Genomic DNA, 21407 nt, shown 5'->3' on the forward strand with positions numbered 1-21407 from the left:
TGAAAGATGCCGGGGAGAAAGTGGGAGCTGGCGCGCAGAAGAGGAGGTGAGGCGCGGAGGCTCAAAGGTTGCGCCCATGAGGTCTCCCCTCCTCCCCGCAGCCTCCCGCCTTCGTGGCCTGTGGCTCGAGTCCCGGAGAGTTCTGCGCAGGTACCCGCGACTCAAGATGGAGCCGAGCCCTTCCCCTCGCCCGCCTCCCGGGGTCCTCACTCTTCACACCTCAACTTCAGGGCGGACCCTGATTCTTTGCCTTTTGAGCCGGGGACATCTGGAATTAAGTCCCCCACAGCTGATGCGGAGAGATCTCCCAGAGAGATTATTCAGTGGGGAAAAGCAACATGCAGAACAGATTCAAGAAGAACACGGTTTATACTCAGGCGTGTGCACATATATGCATATTTGTCTGGAGGGTTAAGCCAAAGACAGCCGCGGTGTCTCAGGACGGGGACTGGAAAGCCAGGGTGACAGAAAGGTTCATTTTCCACTGTGAATCTTTCTACGTTGTTGGATCTCGCCCCCTTCCCCTTTCCGCATGTGTTTTTATTAACTATTCGGGGGTGGGGGAGGGCGGGAATGCTCCCCTTCCCTGCCAGACTTGCTCCTGCAATAGTTTTTTCTCTGCAGATTCCAAGGACTCGCCACCCCAGTTCGTGCTCCAAATGTCTTCTCTGTGTCGTACCCAGCGCTGCCCTCCCTCCTCGCGTGAATCCCAGCTGCCTGCCTGCCTTCCATGGTTACTGATGCTCGGGCCTCATTGGCCGCCCGGGGATCTGAACAGTCCCCACTCAGGACCCCAACTCCCCCTCGTGTCCGTGATTGAAAGACAATATGTCCTGAACCCAGAAGCCTTGTCCTGGAGGCCCAGCCCTCCCCCAGCTGATACACTTCCCCCAGATCCCACAGCCTGCCTAGAGATCACTTGGTGTGCTGGGCTGACTCGTCCAACCTCGAAAAGAAAGCTCACTGAATCATGTGGTCACCAGAGCCAGGAATGAATTTCAAAATAAAAGAAAAAAAAAATCTTTTATCAGATGTGAAGAAACCAAAGTGAAAGGTGTTAAACACATCTGTTTCTTTTGTCCCAAGTCAGTTAAAAGGAGTCAAGAGCCAAGCATATGGAGAAATTGAGGGGTGGAGGCAGAGACTCCAAGGGCACTCCCCATCCCTGGAGCTTTTTTCCCAGCTGGACAGCCCTAAGGAGGAAAAGGGCTCACTGATCCACTCTCCTAACATGATGGGTAGAGAAGGCAGCTGGAAAAACTAGCCAGGCCAGAAAGAGCACTGCAAAACCTTAGTTCTGATAGACTTGGGTAGCAGTAACTTCATTTTTTAAGGGAACTATGCTATAATTGCCCAGTTCTTCAGTTCATTCAGCTAGTGTACACACAATCTTGGGAGGCAAAAAAAAAAAAAAAAAGTAGATTTGAGTTCCTAAAATGGAAGTCACATTTCCTTCTCGTTTTTGTTTGTTAGCTTGAAAGTCACTGGAGAATGATTTTTTTTTTTTCATTTAAATGTTTCTAGCCTCAGTGAGAAATACAACATAGCCCATCATTTCCTGACTGAGAGCTTAGAAAATCAGCTTCATCCTCTCTCCCTCCTGTCTGATAAGAGAACAAAGGAAAAAGCCCCCAGTTACTCTGGCCACTCCCCTGATCTTCTCCTTTGTAGATTTACCATGTGGTCCTCCCACCCTCCCCAGACACACATCCTTTCTTCCCTTTTTGGCACAAAACATCGCCCTATCTACTGCAAAGTCAAATTCCCTGGTCTGAGACTCCATGGTTCAAATACCAGAAAAGGGGAAACTGGACAAACCACAGGGAAATATAGAACTCAAAATGAGAAAGGAAAGGAGGAGTCTTGGTAGGGTAAATCCACTCCCCAGTCCTCAAAGGCATGTGCTGTCCTCGGGTGCTCTGAGTCTTCGACGTGACTTGAGACCACAAAGTCTCCTAGCATCACCTGTAAGAGACTCGCTTCTTCCAGATTGGACCAAAGGAGACCCAGGTAATGAGTGCCTCTCTTCTGCAAATCTGTTTAGAATCCCATTCAATCTACCATGTGACCTTCTAAAAACCAAACAGACACACCCAAAACCAAACAAGTAAAGGGATGATGTGGTTGATTTATCTTTCTTTAGGAATCCCCACCCCCACCCCCGCCAAATAGAGGTGTGAACTTAGAGGTTCACGGGCAAAGAGTTTCCTCTATTTATTTTTTAAAGGCATGTATTTTTAACCCCCAAATAATTAATTCCTGAACTTAAATTACTTCCAGATGCTTTTCTGAACTTCATAACCAACATCAGAGGCCACTAATCTCCTCAAAGGCTCTTGCAAAACTCCCTGTGGGCTGTGGGCACATGGAGACAATTAACATGATTTATAGGAGAGAGGAGATATTAGAAAGAGGAAACCCGCTGTTTCCACATGTGCCAGTGGTGCATAAGTCAAAAAGGCAAGTTCAGGTTTTGTTGTTGCGTTGTTCAGTCCTTAATTTCAAATTCGCATAAAATGAGGGGAAGAACTTGATAATTTAGCTCAGGAATTTCTTATAAGGTCTGCCTCCAGACAGGGGACCTATAGGTGTATATTACTAAGAACACAGAAAAGAAGGGCTATATGTTGGCCTCGTGAGGCAGCTATAGTCATCCTGCTGATGTAACAGCAAGTCCTGACTATAGTGCTTGCTCTTAGGGATGAAAAATAAGGAAGGCAGCAGGCATTTGTTTAGCCTCTGTGGTGGCACTTTTGTTATTATTTATAGACATCATTTCATTTAATGTTCACAATAACTCTAATGGGAGTACTACTATTGTCCTTTAACATTTCATTCATTCATTCAACAGCTATCTGTCTACTGCTTACCATTTGTCTTGCCCAAATATGGGGTAATAGCAGTGAACAAAACAGATAGAAGTTTCTAAACTCATGGATCTTGGATTCTAAGGCACAGACTCTCAAAAAATATGCAAATGGATCCATTCTGTAAGACAGTGATATGTGTTACTAATAAAACTAAAAGTAAGGGGAAAGTCTGATTTGGGGGTCCAACTTTAGAGAGGGCAGATGGAGTGGGTAAGCTGGTGGATTTCTGGGAGAGGAGCTTTTAAGGAAGAGAAAACCAAAAGTACAAAGGCCAGGGAGTAGAGGAAAGAATCATTTTTTTTCCCCCCAGAAGAGGCACTCTGACCTCTTACAGAACAGAGTGTGTAGCGGGCAGCAGAGGAAGCCTGGAATTTAGTCAAAAGGAGGGCAGGAGTGATGGAGGCCTAGACTGGGGAGGTGATGAAGGGGAAGTCTGGACCAGTTATGCTGTTGGATCAAGGTGGAGGCAGGAGCCTTGCTGATGGGTGGATGTGAGCTGTAGGGCAGTAGGAAGAGTCCAAGGTTTTGGCCCAAGCAAGTGGGCACCTCATGGTGCCTTTCAGGGAGGTACGAAAGACTTGGGGGCAAGCGGTCTTGGAGCATATTGGGGCAGTTGGGGAAACTGAGGCTCCAAGAGGCGGTTAAGTCACTTGCTAGAACATGGCAGTGGTGACATTGAAAAGCAGCTCCCCTCCTGCCCCAGAGATGGCGAGGTCAGCTTGTAGCCACCAACTAGGAGTTAAAATTGGGTTTTATGTTGGTAAGACCCACAACCCTAGTATTGTTTCTCTTTTCTTTTCTTTTTTTTTAAAGAGTTTTTGATGTGGACATTTTTTAAAGTCTTCATTGACTTTGTTACAATATTGCTTTTATATTTTCATTTTTGCCATGTGGGATTTTAGTGCTCTGACCAGGGATTGAACTCATATCCTCTACATTGGAAGGTGATGTCTTAACCACTGGACTGACAGGGAAGTCCCTCCGTTCAGCAAATTCTAGGGTCTCTGCCTAGTTAAGGTGGGGCTGGGTAGGTAGGGGGGCTGTAGAAACAGCACGTCCTCCTCCCTCCCCACCCCTACTCCCAGCTGCACTGTGGATAAAGATTCCAACCTTGTGCCATTCAATAAGAATGTAACGATTAAGGGATATTTATTGGAAGGCCATGACCACCCACCCTTGATCAACTGTGTCCCTATTTGCTTATTTTCTATCTATAGCTTCCCCCATCCCTTTGTCAGCTCCATGGGGGGTGGGTGACAGCTGACCCACTCACCCCTGTGTTCCCAACCCCTACCAGTATATGCACGAAAATAAGCACTTGTCCAGTGAATGACTTTTGTGAAGCTGTAGATGGCTCAGCAGGTAAAGAATCTGCCTGCAATGCAGGAGGCACAGGAGACATGGGTAGATATCTGGATTGAGATAATTCCCTGGAGAAGGAAATGGCAGCCCACTCCAGTACTCTTGCCTGAAAAATCCCATGAACAGAGGAGCCTGGTGAGCTACAGTCCAAGGAGTCTCAAAGAGTCGGACACAACTGAGAACGCAGATTACCAGCCCCATTTTACTAACGAGGAAACTGAGATTCGCACATTTTACCTTCAGCTCACTTAACCAGTAATAGAAACACCAATGACAATGACAATATCATTCATTAGGTGCTTGTGAATTGACAAATAATCCTGTTGACAACCCTATAAGACGTAGTCTTTTTTATCCCATTATACAGACTAGGAAACTGATGTCCAAGCGGTGAAGCGGCCTGTTCCAGGTCACCCAGCTGGGAAGTTGCAGAAGTGGGGTTGGATCTATAACGGTTCATCCCACTGAGCTGTGTTCGTGTGTATGCTTTGGTCTGCCCGCTCCCCACCCGAGGCATCTTGGTCACTGGCCAGACCAGTACCTTCGATCAGGTTCCCTTGCTAGATCTTTCTATTTTTGACAAACACTGAAAAATCATGCCTTTGGAATTTTCACTTAACCTTGCAGAAAACTCCCTGGTGCCTTGGGCTACCCCTGTGTCTCTACCAGAACTCAGTGTTTATGGAGACAAATTTCCCCTGAAGGGAACATGGGCCTGGGTTCTCCAGGTAAGATGAGAGGTGCAGGTGACTTTCAGCCTGTGAGAACAACTTTTAGAACTGATGCTCAAATGCCCCCACACCTGACCCTGATCCAATTTCCCTCCTGGTACCTGCCACATTCCCAGACTCTCCTTGTCCTCGTAGAGACCTACAGAGTGGATTTTTGTTCCCATCACCTTTCCTCTCGGGGTTCAAGGTCAATACATAGTCCGTTTAGGAAAAGATCTTGGCTAATCTAGCTTCAGATTAGGTTACAAATGGAAGTGGTCACACTGACATTTCCTTAACTGTTTGCTGCGTCATTGTCATCATCTCTGACATTTATAGATCTTTTGCTTTGTGCAGAGCACTATCTTCAGTACTTTGGCTGGTGTTTGCTCATTTAATCCTCACCATGACCTGGCTTCCCTGGTAGCTCCGATGGTAAAGAATCTGCCTACAATGCAGGAGACCTGGGTTCTATCCTCGAGTCAGGAAGATTCCCCTGGAGAAGGAAGTGGCAACCCACTCCAGTATTCTTGCTGGAGAATTCCATGTACAGAGAAACCTGGCAGGCTACAGTCCATGGGGTTGCAAGAGTCAGACATGACCAAGAGACCAACTCACATATGATCTTATGGCTTCATTGTTGTTATTAACTCCATTTACAAACCAAGAAATTGACATACAGAGTTTAGGTAACACATCCAGTGTCATAGAGCTAGTAGTTGGCAAAGCTGGGATTCAAACCCAGCCATCCTAGAATCCCTGCTCTGAGTAATCAGTCCTCAGTCTTTGTTCTGCAGACTCATCACCTTGAGTTCTTGTTAATGTGTTGACTCCAATTCACTTGAAAGGGCATGGAGACCCACTTTTCTGCCTCTCTATCAAGACCCCAGACCATCTTGATGCTGCACCTCCATGAACCATCTTTTGTGTAGCAATTCCTTAAATCCTTACCTTATTCCGCTCCCTATATCTTAATCCAGAGTTATATTATCCAAACTATGTGTATTTGAAGATGTCACCAAATTTCCAACTCTTCCCTGCTTCTCCACATAAAGCAATCCTAGACACATTCAGCACCTCACGTCATTCCAAGAGCAGCTTGAGATTGGAGAGTTTGCCATGCAGTCAGTGAATACCAGTTATTAAGTACATGTCTGTCACTGAACCTGATATTCAGCATGGCAACTGGCTTGGGTCAAGGTGGTGGCAGCTCCATCACCTGAATGCCCTCAATGAGCAGAGTCCCTGGCAAAGTGGCAGCAGACACACACACACACGCAGGCACACACGCATGATGAACGAGAGATGGCAGCCTGACATTTGGGGGTTGTTTGTTCCTGCCCCGTAACATAACCCATCCTCACCGAAACATCAGACATTCACGTGCATTGCATGATTCATCCAATCCAGTTTTGCCCTTACTCCTTGTGGAGTATCAGGTCTCATTGCAGGAATAATAGTCTCCGTATCTTGTCAATCTTTAAATCAATAGCCAATTGATGAGCAATTATGATGAGTAAACATTGAGTTTGGAGCCTGTCCTTAGAAAGCATAATAGAGGAGACTGAATATACCTCAGAAAACAGGCATACAGGATGTGTTGTCAGAGCCTGGGGAAGATCAGAGTGACTTCTTTACCTACCTACACTCCATCAACACTGACCTTAAAAGCTCTGCTTATTCTCCCTTCAGAGACTTTGCACCTGCTGTTTTCATTCCAAGTCTTTGTCCTTATCATTTCCTCTCCTTTCAAATGTCCTCCTTTGGTGAGGTTTCCCCTCCCCCCACCCCCAGCAATCACTTCCCCAGGACCCAGGACAGAGCCAGGACATACCCTGAACTCAAGAAATATTGTTGAATAATTTCTGATTGATACCTTTGAGGAAGTAGTGTTTGATCACAGGGATGGTGAAAGATTAACAGTGAAGATGGGAAAGAAAAAAAGAAAGAAAGACAGGATGGCAGAGTCTTTGTGGAAGGAAGAACAAGACAGGAAGATGGTATGGCCCCCAAACAGGAAGAGCGATTGTTACTCCCGGGCAGTCCCCATAATAACCAGAGAGAAGAAACAGATGACTCTGGCTCCAAGGTCATTGACATTGACCTGCAGCGGCTTCAGCCATGATACTGGTGTCACCCTCTTCACCTCTAAGGCTTTTTGGTTTTGTTTCCTCTGTCTGATAGTCATGACTCATCAGGACCTAAACTTTGCATTTTTCCATAGGAAGTAATTCAATTCAAACTCAGGCATGACTTCGGGATGCAACATAGCACTTATATGGTGTTATTTATTAATCTGCGTTTTAGAGCCTCTCCTGGCCGCCTGCGATCAGCAGCTCAAGCGATGGCATGGCTTAAGATTCATTACAGATCCAGCCAGTTTCTGGGAAGGAGAGATACTCATAACTTTTACATATGATTCACTGTGTTCAACCACCTTTCTCAGGTTGAGACCATCCAGGTAACTAAAGGAACTTTGTATCCAATAGCTAGACCCACTACAATGTTCTGGACTCCCCTTAAAACTCTCTGATGGCCTTTTACAAAGATTGAGCCTCAAATGGAAAACTGCCAAAATTGTGTTGTTTCAAATACTTGGAACCTTGGAACGCCAATGCCCTTAATTTATGTTTGAAACAGCTCTGCTCCCTAACCCACCGGCAGGCAGCCTCCAAATGGTTATAGAGTCAACAGTGCCCCCTGGTGGCGGCAGCTGGTATATTCTGATGGCAGAGAGAAAGAAAAGCTCAGATTGCTGGGCCTCAGCTAAAGGGGCAGGCAGACACACATGCTAACATGCTTATGCAACATTTCACACTAATGAGTGTCTTTTCTCTCAAGAGGCAATATTGGTCATTATAGGCCCCTTTGCCCCTGACTTGTGAGCACAAGTTCAAATAAGTCCAGGGGGTGGCCCATCTCCTATAGGATTTCAGTCAATAGCGTTTCCCATTTGAACCAGTTGCCTTAATGGAGCCCAGGAGACTGACATTGGATCCCTATGGAGGATTGGAGAGATTAAAGCTCAGGATGGTTGGAGTTAGGAACAAGGCTGGTGAGAAGATAATACATGTATACAGAAATCCTAAATTTGGGGCATTATAGTTACTGATGGAACCCAAATGCCACTATTCATTGAGGTCCAGTCAGGGAAGCAGATCCACTACGAATAGGGAATTTATTTTAGGAATGAGGCCTTCTATCATTTGTGAGAGAAGCTGGAGATATAACCGTCCAGAAGGGGGAGTTGGAGCACAAGTAAAAACCACTGACCAGCTTTCCCGGAAGCACTAAATTTACTAGACACATGATTCAGAACAGGCTGTGCTTTCAGCTCCTTCAAGATGTACTTACTGGAACTTGCAGAAGAATCTGGAGAGGCAGGTGTGCCCACACTCCAGGGTAGGATGTTCAGAGATTATGTGAAGGGGTTCAGCTTCTTTCATGGCCAACTGAACACCTATGGGATAGATCTGCACTTGGGTAACAATGGTATTCTGCATAAAATACAGAACAAAAAGAGAAGCGTAAATGCATGAACAAAACCATTTCCCTGAAGATGCTAAAGTATGAATGGAGGCAGGCAGATTCCAGAAGGAGGTTGAGATTCGGAAGGAGGAAAAGGTGTGGAAGACGTTTCCTGTTTTTGCGGTTTTTCCCCTAAGAAGAGGTCACAGTTGCTGCTGCTTGTGACACCTCTTACTCCTGTTGATACCCACTCTTTCTGGGCTGAAGGACTGGAGGCCAGAGTTTGGAACCGTCACAGGGAAAGTAGAAGGGGAAATCCAAAAAAAGGAGAGTCAGAAAGGAAGATCCCCAAATTCCATGTATAAACAGCCCATGTGGTTGAGGGATCCATGAGCACATGGAGAATAAAGTAACTGTACTGACTTGAGCTGCAGACCAAGACACTTGTGTTTTTGGTTTTTTTTAAATCCAACCAAAATAAAATAGTTAATGCTTTTCTGAGGAATATAACAGAACCCAGAGTCCACACAGCATAACATTTACAGTGTATGGCGAAGCATCCAAAATAATTTGAAGGTCAAAAGCCAAGAAAGTGTGAAAGCAGAGCCTACAACCCCTCCTTTGGCCATTTCAGCGACTTTCTTGGTGCTCATTTCTGCATTAGGCAACTGCTTAAAATACCTGCCGTGGTTTCTTTCTCTCTTTTTAAAAAAGATGTATTTATTTTATTTTTGGCTGTGGTGAGTCTTAGTTGTTGCACCTGGGCTTTCTCTAGTTGCAGTGAAAGGGGACAAGCAGGGGCTGTCGTCGTGGTGCACGGGCTTCTCGCTGCGGTGGCTTCTCTTTTGTGGAGCACAGGCTCTAGAAGCTCGGGCTTCAGAAGTTGTGGCTCGTGGGCCTAGTGGTTGCAGCTCATGGGCTCTCGAGCGCAGGCCCAGTGGTTGTAGCCCCCAGGCTTCATTTCTCCACGGTTTGTGGGATCTTCCTGGAGCAGGGATCGAACCCACGTACCCTGCGGTGCCAAGAGGATTCTTATCCACTGGACCACCAAGGAGACCCTGCCATGGTTTCTGTTTCCTGCCCTGCTTCTTGGCCGAAACAAGCAGTAAGAGTCGTGGTGATGTAGCGCAAGGGGAAACTAGTAAGTATCTTGCATTCCTGCAACCAAGAGAGAGTGATCACAGGATCAAGAGGAAAAACTAAGAGGTAAATATGTTCAGACAGAGGGATAATATGTGTATTTTCAAATGCTTATGGAGAAAAATGAACTTTAATTAAAGTCCTGCCTTTCCCACCTCTTTGTTGTATACTAAATCTTCCTTTTTCTTTTTCTTACCCCTCCTTCTTCTCATCTTGACCAAAAGTGAATATCAGGCATTTTCTTAGGAGATCCATATTTCATAATCAGCAAGTTAGGGGGGAAAATCCCTGCTTTTATGCAACTCTTAACCTCTCAGCCTCATTTTAAAACATTACTAAACTTTGGGATAATTATACTCACCTTTTGGGTTGTTCTGGTTAATCACAACTCTTTCAGATGCCCTTAAACCAAAGGAAAAATGTATTTGCTCCCATGAATGGGAAGTTCAGGGATGCAAGAGGCTTCAGGTATGGCTGAATCAAGTCCGTGAAAGAATCCTGTGCCTGATGTATCTCTTTTTCTTTCTCTATCGACTTTGTTTCTTTTAAAGTATTAGCTTCATTTTCTCCTACAAATTAGTTTCCCAGAGCTTCAATTTGCTCATCTGTAACATGGAATATCAATACTGCTGTCTTCAGAGAGTGGTGCTCAGATTTCATATGTTGTGTGATTCAAGAAGTACAGTGACCAGCACATAGTAAGGGGTCAAAAATCATAGTTACTATCATTATTATAATTATATTCCAATATGGGTATGGGCGTTAAGGCAAAACACATGTCTGTTGCATCAGTAATAAATATTCACTGGGCCCTTCTAGGCAATCCAGTGGACCTTAGAAGCTGCTAAGAAGGGAATTCCCTCATGATCCAGTGGCTAAGACTGAGCTCCCACTGGAGGGGGCCTGAGTTAGCTACCTCATTGGGGAACTAGATCCCACATGATACAACTAAGAATTTTCACACCACAACTAAAGATCCCACGTGCTGCAATGAAGACCAAAGATCTCGCGTTAAAAGATCAGGTAGAGCCAAATAAACAAATAAAAATAAAATATTTTAAAAATAGCCTTCCTCTTTTAAAAAAGAAGGATCTTAAAAAAAAAAAAAAAAAAGAAGCTGCTAGGAATACAATGGGAGAGGACAGAGTATTAATTTAATCTTGAGCATGAGAATGTCACTGGTATGAATGTCCCAGAGAAGTTAGGGGTGACTAATATCAACTGTTCCCATGACGCCTGAATGGCAAACCGAGAGATGTTCCAGGGAATCTGCCTGTGGGCACAGAAACTGGTCTGAAAGACAATCAGCACTAAAATTGGCAGAAAGAAATGAGATTGCCAAAGAGCTTCTCTGGGGGCTGGGGGAGGGGAGGCTGACGATGGAGCCAGAGGCTCCAAGGAGTGCAGAGGCTCCTTGGCTTATCCCTGCCCCATCAGAATGGTGCCCTCTGTGCCCTTGAGCCATGGGGCTCAAAATAATGGGACCACAGAGCTGGAGCATACCTGCCTTTGTGAAGGGGAAGCCTGGCTCTGGAGTAATTTGCTATCATAGGGTGCCTCTTCTCCAGCAAATGGAACCCGCCTCCTCTGAAAATTGGACCTCCCTCCTGCCCTCAGAAACCTGGGCCTCTCTTTTCAGCCCTCTATCCTTGCTTGCCTTCTCTTCCTAATACTCCTAAACAAAAATCATAAGAACTAGTATGTGTTAGCACTTACAATATGCCAGGTTCTGGTTTAAGCAACTTTTCCTGGATGAATCCATTGGGTCTTCCTGAGTCACCTGATTCCTCATGCAGTACTCCCCCTAGAGTCCCTTTAAACTTCAGAAGGAGGCTAATTCTTTACTGAACAGGAGGCAAGATCTATATTAGTCTCCCCATTTTGCAGATGAGTAAACTGATGCACAGTGAGATGAACCATGAGTTAGTTGCTGAGTAGGGGATTAACTCCAGATCATCTAAGTTCTGATTTGGTACTCTTTCCAATGCACCTGAGGTCTCCCCATTCTTTCAGTTCCATGGAACAAAGGCATGTGGTGCCAGCTGGGCATTTTTTTTTTTTTTTAATTTTTTGCTACAAGAACAGAAACCTAACCTAAACTATTTGGAACTGTATGGGTTCTTACTACTGAATATTCAAGAGGTTGGCTACCCCTCAGCCTGGCTGGATCCTGGGGCTCAAACAAAGATACAAAGAGGTAGACTTTCCTTTCACCTCCGTTCACCTTTCTTGTCTTCTCAGCTGGCTTTACTCTCTAGTGGGGTGGCCCTAGATGATGGGCCATGAGGGTTCCAGATAGGCATCCTACCAGCTTACCTGTCTCAGGAGACAAAACTCTGTTGCCCAGCAACTGGATCACAAGTCTCCTCTTCCGACATCTGAGATTCCCATTGAAGTAATCAACAGTAGATGACGGATTAGAATTATCTAAGTGGGGTTCCAGTTTGCTCCGCAAATCAAATGCTATTGAATGTGATAAACTTATGGATTTCACACCTCGCAACGAAATGGTTTATTTAGGCCTTACTGCAGAGAAGGGAATAGCCAGTGGTGGCTACAGATTAATGGAACTTCTTAACATTATGTGAAGGAAGAGAAACTGGGAGTTTTCAAGAAAAGAAAATGCCAATTTCACTGCTTGCACCAGCCAGAGGCAGCCTGAAGGAGACGGAAGCAGGGGAGTGAGGGCCACCCCAAACGCTTGGCTTCTGTCTCTCCCATCACCTTCTTCCCTGGGCTCACAGGGTCCCAGGATCAGCCCCACCTTGCTGAAGATTTACCCGGGGAAATACCCACTCCCCGAGAATTTCATTAGGAGTAAAAGAGAAACAGCGTCTTCTTGCTCCTGAAATTGTTCACGTAGATTACAAATTTGCATGTGAAGTAACTCACAGGGCAAGTGCATTCACTCGGATCAGATCCTCCAGGCACCCCAGTCCACACTGGGCAACCCCTCTTCCCCGAGACTTTCCATTGCTTGCAGGCGTGCAGATGTCATAGCAAAGGGCACAGAGCAAAATACAGTGCTCCCGAAGACGTGGGGCATGTTGTGAAGACTTTTCTTTTTTTTTTTTTTTTCCTACAGCTCTAAGTGTTTGCCTGTCATTAGCAGCAGCAGCAGCAGAGCAGCAGCATAAACCATTCAGCCTTTGTATGGGTAACAATGTATTGTCTTTAAAGGGTGGGGCCTTTCCAGAGGCCTTTCCAGACCTCACATCCTCTTGCAAAGGATCTCCTTCATCCCTCTCCAGAAGAGAAGAGCAAACACAGGAAGAAGCACCTGGTGCAGAGCCCCAGTTCCTATTTCATGGATGTGAAATACCCAGGATGCTATTAGTCACCACCGTCTTTAGCCACGCAGAAACAGTAGTTTTGTGTGTTGGCTGCTGTGCTGTTCTCTGCCAGTCTACAGGAGGAAAAGCAAAGCTTACAGAAGAATGTTCCTTCAGACGAAGCAGCACTAAAAGTACCCTGTGTCAAGATGAATAGGAAACCATCCCAATAAACGTGTTGGATTTTTTAAAAAGGGTGGGGAATTTCCTGGCCTTTGGAAAGATGCGTTATTTCTTCTCTCGGATGCAGGTAGGTCCTTCTAGCTTTCTCAATATGCTTGTTTTATATATTTTATTTGAGTTTGGCTGAAGACTCTCTGTGTTTGGCTTTTTTTCTTTAAAAGCCATCTTTATCCAATCCTGGGATCTCTTGTCACTAATAGGTGTTCTGTGAGAAGCCTTTAGGGTGGGTGGAGGTTAGGGTTATGTCTCCTGATTCAAGTGATCCATTCCAAACCCTTCGTCATTCCCTTCCTACCTGATGCATCATAATTCTGTTGCTCTTTTGCATGACGATCCCAGATGACTCTTCTTTCTATGAACAGGGCCATGAGTGGAGGTGACATCCTGAATGTATCACAACAGGGTCGACCCAAGAACGAAGCTGGCATCCGAGATGGCAGAGCCAGAAGAGGGCATGAAGATGTCGTTTTAAAGTAGCCAGCCCAGGTGCCCTTTTATTAATGCGGTAATAAATTGCAGCATCCGACAAGCCAGGTCAGAGGAGCTTCCTGAGGCTGGAGCAGTCCGTACGTTGTGCTGGAAAGGATGCGGGACCTTTACACCTGCTGGAACGTCTCTGCCTTGCTGCCCGCAGGCGGTGACTTTGAACACGTCACCTGACCTCTTTAGCTTGCCTCTCAGAATGAGAACATCACCAGAGACAGTCTCACGGACATCATGATCCCTGATGCTTACTTTCCTTTGGTTTAATTTATTTGGGCCTCGGGAATTAAGGAACTAGGTGTTCCCAGCAGCCATGCTGTTTTATGGCCATCGCCTGGAGGGAGCAGAGGGAAGGAAGGAACAGCTGGTGGGTATGTGCTGGGCCCTTTTAACAAAGCATCTCATGAAATCCAGCTCAGCAGTCCCACCGACGCTATGCTAGTACTCTTTGCATTTTATAGTTGGCACTACCAAGGCCCAGAGAGGTTGAGTCACTTGCCCAGGGTCACACAGCTGGACAGGGACAGAGGTGGACTTTGAGTCCTGGTTTCTCCAAATCCCAATGCCCTTGATTTTGCTATTTCTCTCTCTCAGGGAGAGGAAGAAGAATCACCCTCTCTAAGACCTTCATGGAAATGTTTTGTTGTTTTTTTTTGTGGGGGGGTATTTTTACTTTAATTGAAGTATAGTTGATTTACAATGCTGTGTTAACTTTTACTGTACAGTAAAGTGATTCAGGCATATATACATATCCCTTTACCCATTCTTTTCCACTATGGATTATCATGGGATATTGAATATAGCTCCCTATGCTATACAGTAGGACCTTGTTGTTTATCTAGTCTATATTTAGTTGTTTGAATCTACTAATCCCAAACTCCACGGAAGGAAGTTTTACATACCAGATTTTCAGATTTCACTAGATTTGTATATTTTGGGGGCTTCCCAGGTGGCTCTAGTGGTAAAGAACCAGGCTGCCAGTGCAGGAGATACAAGAAACATGTGTTCGATCCCTGGGTTTGGAAGATCTCTTGGAGAAGGGAACGGCAACCCACTCCAGCCTTCTTGCCTGGAGAATCCCATGGACAGAGGAGCCTGGTGGGCTACAGTCCGTGAGATCACAAAGAATCGGACACGACTGAAGCGACTTAGCGTGTATATTTTTCCACATCTAGAACCACTGTAAAACCAAGATAGTCAGGTTGAACAGAGAATTAAACCAGCAGAGGCTTCAACATCCAGCTAGTCTTATGGCCATGTCCAGTTTTTCTTCTGCAGCAGGGTGAGCCCAAAGTTGGCCTTCTAGCAACCTTTCTTCTGGGTGAGCCCAAAGTTGGCCATGAGGAAAGCAAATGACAGAAAAGCCTCTTAGCAACCTCTGGCTTCTTTCTTGGAGATTTGCCTTCATCTCATAACTTCTTATCAGCACTGAATTCAATCAGGTCCTTCAGCTGTCCAGTCGACTTTGCCAGACAATGCAATTCATAAGCCATGGAGATTCAACTCATGGCTTCATTAATTTGATCAGGGAAATAAAAAGTATTTTATTGGTGCTTTTTAGGTGGGCTCCTTTGTTTTTATCATTAAAAGGGAGGTTTTAGGGACTTCCCTGGAGGTCCAGTGGTTAAGACTTCAAATTAGGAGGGGAGGGTTCAATCCCTGGTCAGGGAACTAAGATCCCATGTCTTGCAGCCAAAATACCAAAACCTAGGACAGAGGCAATATTGTAACAAATCCAATAAAGATTTTGAAAATAGTCCACATTAAAAAAAAAAAAAAAAAAAAACTTTAAAAGTCAAGTGTGGGAGGGCTTTAGCATAAGCACACAGTCATTGGATATTCGGATTTAACCTGCCTGGATCTTACATTTGATCACATTTAATTTTCTTTGTTCATGTTAACTATGATCAAAAAGCCTTGTAACACAGTAGACGGGATCAAAATGGAAATCATGACAGCCTACGACAATGCCTAACCACATACTCTGCTCCAGGAGACTCATCCTTTTGGGACTCCAGGACAGGTGGTGGCTTCTGTTCTCACAGGTAAAGAAGAGCGTCTTTAAGATCCCAATTGTTCTGAAACAATTTCTCCCAACAGTGCAAGGTGAATGACTGCTTCAAAGGTATAAGGTCATGGGCTCTGTCAAAAGACCAGAGATTCCTCTTTGAGGACATAAACAAATGCAAAGGTGAAAAAGTCTTTGCACCAATGAGAAAGGGAAGTTCTTGTTGAACCAATATGCTGAGGCTGCTTTATGAAATAAAAATCAGATCAAGCTCCGTTTTACAGATTTGGCTGGGGAGCCTGAGAGAATTACATTACCTGTCTGACCTCGTTAGGCTCCTTGCTAGCAGATGCATAGAACAAGATGATGCAATTTGCTGTGGGGGTTGGTGCTCTGAATTCAGATGTGCAGTGGGCAGACGCAGGAGGGGACAAGAAGATGAGTCTGTAACTTGGGCTCGACTGAGCCAACTGTGGAAACTGGTGACCTGGAGAAAGTCTCCCCCTCCCACCCCCACCCCCCTCCCCCCGCCCCCGACTGTGTGCTCCATCGCCGAGGGCACTGAAGTTCAGGAAGGCTGAAGGAGAAACAGGTCTGGAAGCTGCCCTCACTACCTACTCCATCCCTGATCAGGAAAACACAGGAGAACTTTGGGTGGATTAGATCACCTACGGAAAGCAGAAAGGGCCAATTCTGGTAGGTCAGAGAGGATTGAGTTGGGGGTGGAGAATTAACAGAACACTTTTTCAGCTGTAGCTTAAAGCAAAGCAGAGTTTTTTTAAATCATGTAATAAAAGTCAAGAGATAGGGATTTCAGATGTTATGCAGTGGTTTGATTTTGTCACATAGACCCAGGATCTATTTTTCTGCCACCTCCATTTGCATTTGGCTGTATCATGGTTGCAAAATGGCTGCTTTGCCTCCAGACATCATGACTGTATCCCAGGCAGGAGGAAGAAAGGAAGGGAAGAAAGCAAAAGACCTTCTGTGGCAAGCATAAGTCTAAGATAATGCTCAAAGATTTCCAGCCCTAATCCCAGACAGTCAATATGAAGAGATATCTGCCTGTGATCTTTACATGATAAATGGAATTTTGCAGATGTAATCAGGATGTAAAATCAGTTGACTTTGCCTTCCTCTAAAGGGAGGTTATCTTGGTGGGTGTAATCTAATCGAATGGGGTCTGTCTCTAGGAACCGAGCACGAAGGACTCTGGGAGGACAGCCAGCCAGGAGAATAAGACCTCAGTCCCGCAACTGCACAAAATGGAATTCCAAACACCCAGATGAGCTTGCAGGCAGGCGATTCCCTAGATCCTCAAGGTAAGAGCCCAGACGCTGACACGTTGATTTCAGCCACGTGAGACCCTCTGCAGGGAACCTAGTTGAGCCCACCTGGACATGTGATCTCCAGAACTGGGAGCCAACAGGTAGGTACTGTTTCAAGTTGCTGTGTTTACGGTAATTACTGAGGTGGCTCAGGCTTACAGTTGCAATAGAAACTTAATATACCTTCCTAGGAAGTTTGGCCTTTTTATTTGGGATGGGAGGTCCTCCCCAGCAGACAGCTAACTAGACTGTGGGTCATGGGCCCACCAGTGAACACACCTGGGGGTGAAACCACTGTGATGTCTCAGGCTGACTTTACTAGGCTGTGCAAACGAGGGAGATAGGAGAGAGGAAGGTCTTTGCCAAGCTGGCCACTGCCTAGTATACAGTGGATCTAATTGTTTCACCAGTGGGCCTGGCTTCCAAGAGAAGGTAGGAAGGAGGGGGTGTGTGAAAGCAGCTCTTGGTGAAGAAGGAAAGAAGTAGAATTGACCCCCGACTCCCACCTTGCTTGGCCATAGTTTCACCCCATGTGTGTGGACCCCGTGCAATCTGGTGTGCACGTGGGCGCTGAGCAGTCCTCATCCCTGCAGCATCCTTCGTCTCCGGACAGTAGGAGTGCCTGGGGCAGGTTACAGGAGCCACACCTCTGGCCCTTCTGAACCGTGTGCCAGGCTATGGCCACGTGGCACAACCGGAAGCAGCACATTGGGGTCCACCCTCGAGAGCTGAGGCAGAGCCCAAACTCGATTGAGGGAAAATTCTAGACATCTGCTGGGGGAGTGTTCTTTGTCCTCATCGACTGGATATGAGTAGGGCTGGGGGAAGGAGAGATTGTGGGAAGGAGTGGCTGCAGCAGTAGGAAGGGGTAAAGCGGCTGGGTAGGGCCCCCATTGGAGGAGAGACCCTAAGTCAGCCACAGTGACTTAAAGTTGAGCTGGGCCGAGTGGGGACCCCCTGCCTGTGGCTGTGTCACCAGTGGATGTCCCCTGACCCAATGACCTCAGCTGCAGACGAACACCATGAACATATGTGGAGGGTTTGGATATGTCCTTTTGGAGGTGAAGAGAAAACTCCACCTTCTGACCAAGGTGGAAATTCACAGGAGCCTGGATGGGGCAGCCACACCTTCCCATACCTCCATCTCCTGGATGGGGGGTAGATTTCACCCACTTGGAAAAACCATGATGGTGTCACTTGCAGTAGTTACTTAACAGTGTTGTTTTAAGACTGCCCTCGTAGCTCAGTTGGTAAAGAATCTGCCTGCAATGCAGGAGACTTGGGTTAGGTCCCTGGGTCGGGAAGATCCACTTGAGAAGGAAATGGCTACCCGCTCCATTTATTCTTGCCTGGAAATCCCATGGACAGAGGAGCCTGGCGGGCTACTGTCCATGGGGTCGTAAGAGTCAGATATGACTTAGTGAGTAAACTGCCACCAGTGCTATTTTAAGGATCTAATTGGAAAGGAGACATGAAAATTCACAGAGAAGTTACAAGTGCTGTTCACATCTGAGATCTCTAGTAAGGAATCACTTTTCAGAAATGCTTTCTTTTTCTGTAATGGATGAAATAGTTATAGTTGGAGGAGGTCCCGCAGAGGACATGACCTCTGGTTGACCTGTGAGCTCATCCCGGGCATCAGAGGTCCCTCACCACCCCCCTGTCCTTGGGATGGCTGCTCTGCCCTTTCCTGCCACCCCTAGTGCCCATTGTGGGAGCTATTTTAAGGATGCATCTTGAAAGAGCAGGTGTGGAGACCCTGGGATGCCGTGGGTACCTGAATCCCAAGAAGGTCTCTCTATAAACTCTTAAGATGCCGCAGTTGGGCAGGCAGTGACCTCCTGGTCCTGGGGCAACTAAGACCAGCCCTGGAGGGAAGTCACCCGCTTATTAAACCTGCCACCTCCCCATCTGCAGAGGCTGTCTTCCTTCTGTCTCTCCCTGCCCGCTGGGTTCTGGAGCTGGTTTAGGATTCCACCTAGGAATTCCCTGGGTGTGTGAAACCAGAAAGAGTGGTGTTGGGAAGATCAGGCAACTTTAGTGAGTGTAGAAATTGTTGTTCAGTCACTCAGTCATGCCGGACTCTGTGACCCCCATGGACTGCAGCACACCAGGCTTCCCTGTCCCTCACCACCTCTTGGAGTTTGCTCAAACTCGTGTCCATTGAGTTGGTGATGCCATCCAACCATCTCATCCTCTGTCATCCCCTTCTCCTCCTGCCCTCAATCTTTCCCTGCTTCAGCGTCTTTTCTAGTGAGTTGGCTCTTTGCATCAGCTGGCCACAATATTGGAGCTTCAGCTTCAGCGTCAGTCCTTCCAGTGAATATTCAAGGTTTATTGCCTTTAGGATAGATTGGTTTTCATCTTGGGGGTTATCATCGATATACCTTAAAGCAGGGTTATTTCTCAAATACATCCAACAGCTATCGTAAAATATTATGAATTTTTGTAGTCAACCTTCTGATTGGACAATAAACAAAGACTCTTGTGTTTGCAGTTCCTGGAGGTTGGTGAAGGAGTTTTAATTGGATGAGAATTTTTATGATTGCCAACAAGTTCAAAACATATGCCCGTTTTTAGGCTAGCTCTAATCCTGAGTGATCAGATAGGGTATCAGCAGGAGGCCAGAAGATATGGAAGAATGCTAGGAATTCAGACAGGCTATAAAACATTCCAGAAACCAATAACAACCTCAGATATAACCAAAATTGGACAAGAAAATTTCCAGGTTGACAGCAACTTTGTACCTTTCCCCCAAGAAATGAAAATTAACATACAGCGAACCCTTTATGCCAAGTCCTAAATCTTTGAGATGGCATTGCAAATGTTGCATTTTGTTCCCCTGCCACATAATACTAGGACCTGAGTCGCCTGCTTGAACATAGACCCCTTGAAGGCAGGGACCGTGTCTATCTTGTTCACTTTCGCATCCTCAGCACTTACTATGGTGTTTGGCACAACTTACACACTTCAATAAATATTTGTTGAAGAGTATATGAATGAAACAGTCCCCATATCAGAAACTAACCTCAGGTCTAGAGAGAACCACTTTGTGGAGTCAAATAGAACAAGTGTCAGGCATTATGGAGCAGTGAGGACTGTGGCAAATTGATAAGTGGGTTAAAAGACAGGCAGTATTCAACCCTAGCCAATTGTTGCCATGTACCAGTGAAGGCCTGGGGTAGCTGAACCCACTGAGTTTTATGTAAAATGTCTTAATGCATGAGTGTTGGCCACTAATTTGATGTCTTTAAAACGTGAAACAGCTTTGAAGAAAATCTTTGGGACAATGAGTTTTTTCTGACTCTTTGACTTTGTGATCTTTGTCCCAAAGAAACAAACAGAACCCCATGGAAAACACTGCCTAAAAATACTCATAGAAAACTTGTCAGCAAGTTACTCTTCCCATTTGCGTATTATAGCTAGCATATATGTGTTGTGTCTAACTCTCTTGACCCCATGGGATTTTCCAGGCAAGAATACTGTAGTGGGTTGCCATTTCCTTCTCCCAGGGATTTTCCCGACCCAGGAATCAAACCCACGGCTCCTGCTGCATCTCCAGCATTGCAGGCGTGTTCTTTACCCCTGAACCACGAGGGAAGCCCTAACATGGAAGGGTGTAAAATTCTAAAACTCCTTGGCATGAGAGTGGACAAACTTGTAGATTCTAAGAGGCACTGATCTTTCCTGCAATTAAAATGTGAATAAGGGGATGCGATGAATTGGGAGATTGGCACTGACATATATGCACTATGGATACTATGTATGAAATAGAGAACTAACAAGAACCTACTGTATAGCACTGGGAACTCTACTTTATCCTCTGTGGTGACCTGAATGGGAAGGAAATCCAAAACAGAGGGGATATGTGTATACATAAGCCTGATTCATTTTGCTATATAGCAGAAACCAACAGCACTGTAAAGCAACTATACTCCAAGAGAAAAAAAAAGTGAGTGACAAATGTCCTGAAACCATACTTGGAAGATGCGTTGGTTTGGGCTCTATAAGGAAGCGAGGCTGCCTGAGATATTGTCATAAATGAAAAGCAGATGCACTCTGGAATCAGGGGAAAACAGAAGCAGAGAGTGACTGGGGTCTTTCTGCAGACGTGGCCCTGTTGTCAGCCCAGGCCGCCCTCCCTCCTGGGCTTGGCTGGTGTCAGATCTCAGAGGTACTGATGCTTGGAAAAGAAGCCTTTCTTGGGAGTTCATCACGTAAGTCTCCCTAAGAAACAAAATGCTCTTCATCATTGTCACCCATGGAGAACAAGATTTTGGTATGCTTTGTGGAAAATATAGACACTTTACAAAGAGATTTTGTATGCTATTTGTCAGTTAGGTTCTGCATCAGTGTCCTGAAGTGGCTGCAATAAATTACCACAAACTGAGTGGCTTATAACACAGAGATTTATCCCCTCGGGGTTCTCAAGGCCAGAAGTCCATGATCAAGGTGTCTGCAGGGTCGTGCTCCCTCTGAAGGCTCTACGGAAGAGTTTTTCTTGCCTCTTCCAGCTTCTGGGG

General features: G+C 45.8%; 1 pseudogene; it reads left to right on the forward strand.

The window, feature by feature from the left end:
* Positions 1-9983: 9983 nt before the first annotated feature.
* On the forward strand, positions 9984-13111 carry LOC112441979 (small ribosomal subunit protein eS27-like; annotated as a pseudogene).
* The last annotated feature ends 8296 nt before the right edge of the window (positions 13112-21407 follow it).

Source organism: Bos taurus, chromosome 17, assembly GCF_002263795.3.
Source record: "Bos taurus isolate L1 Dominette 01449 registration number 42190680 breed Hereford chromosome 17, ARS-UCD2.0, whole genome shotgun sequence".
Lineage (NCBI taxonomy): Eukaryota > Metazoa > Chordata > Mammalia > Artiodactyla > Bovidae > Bos > Bos taurus.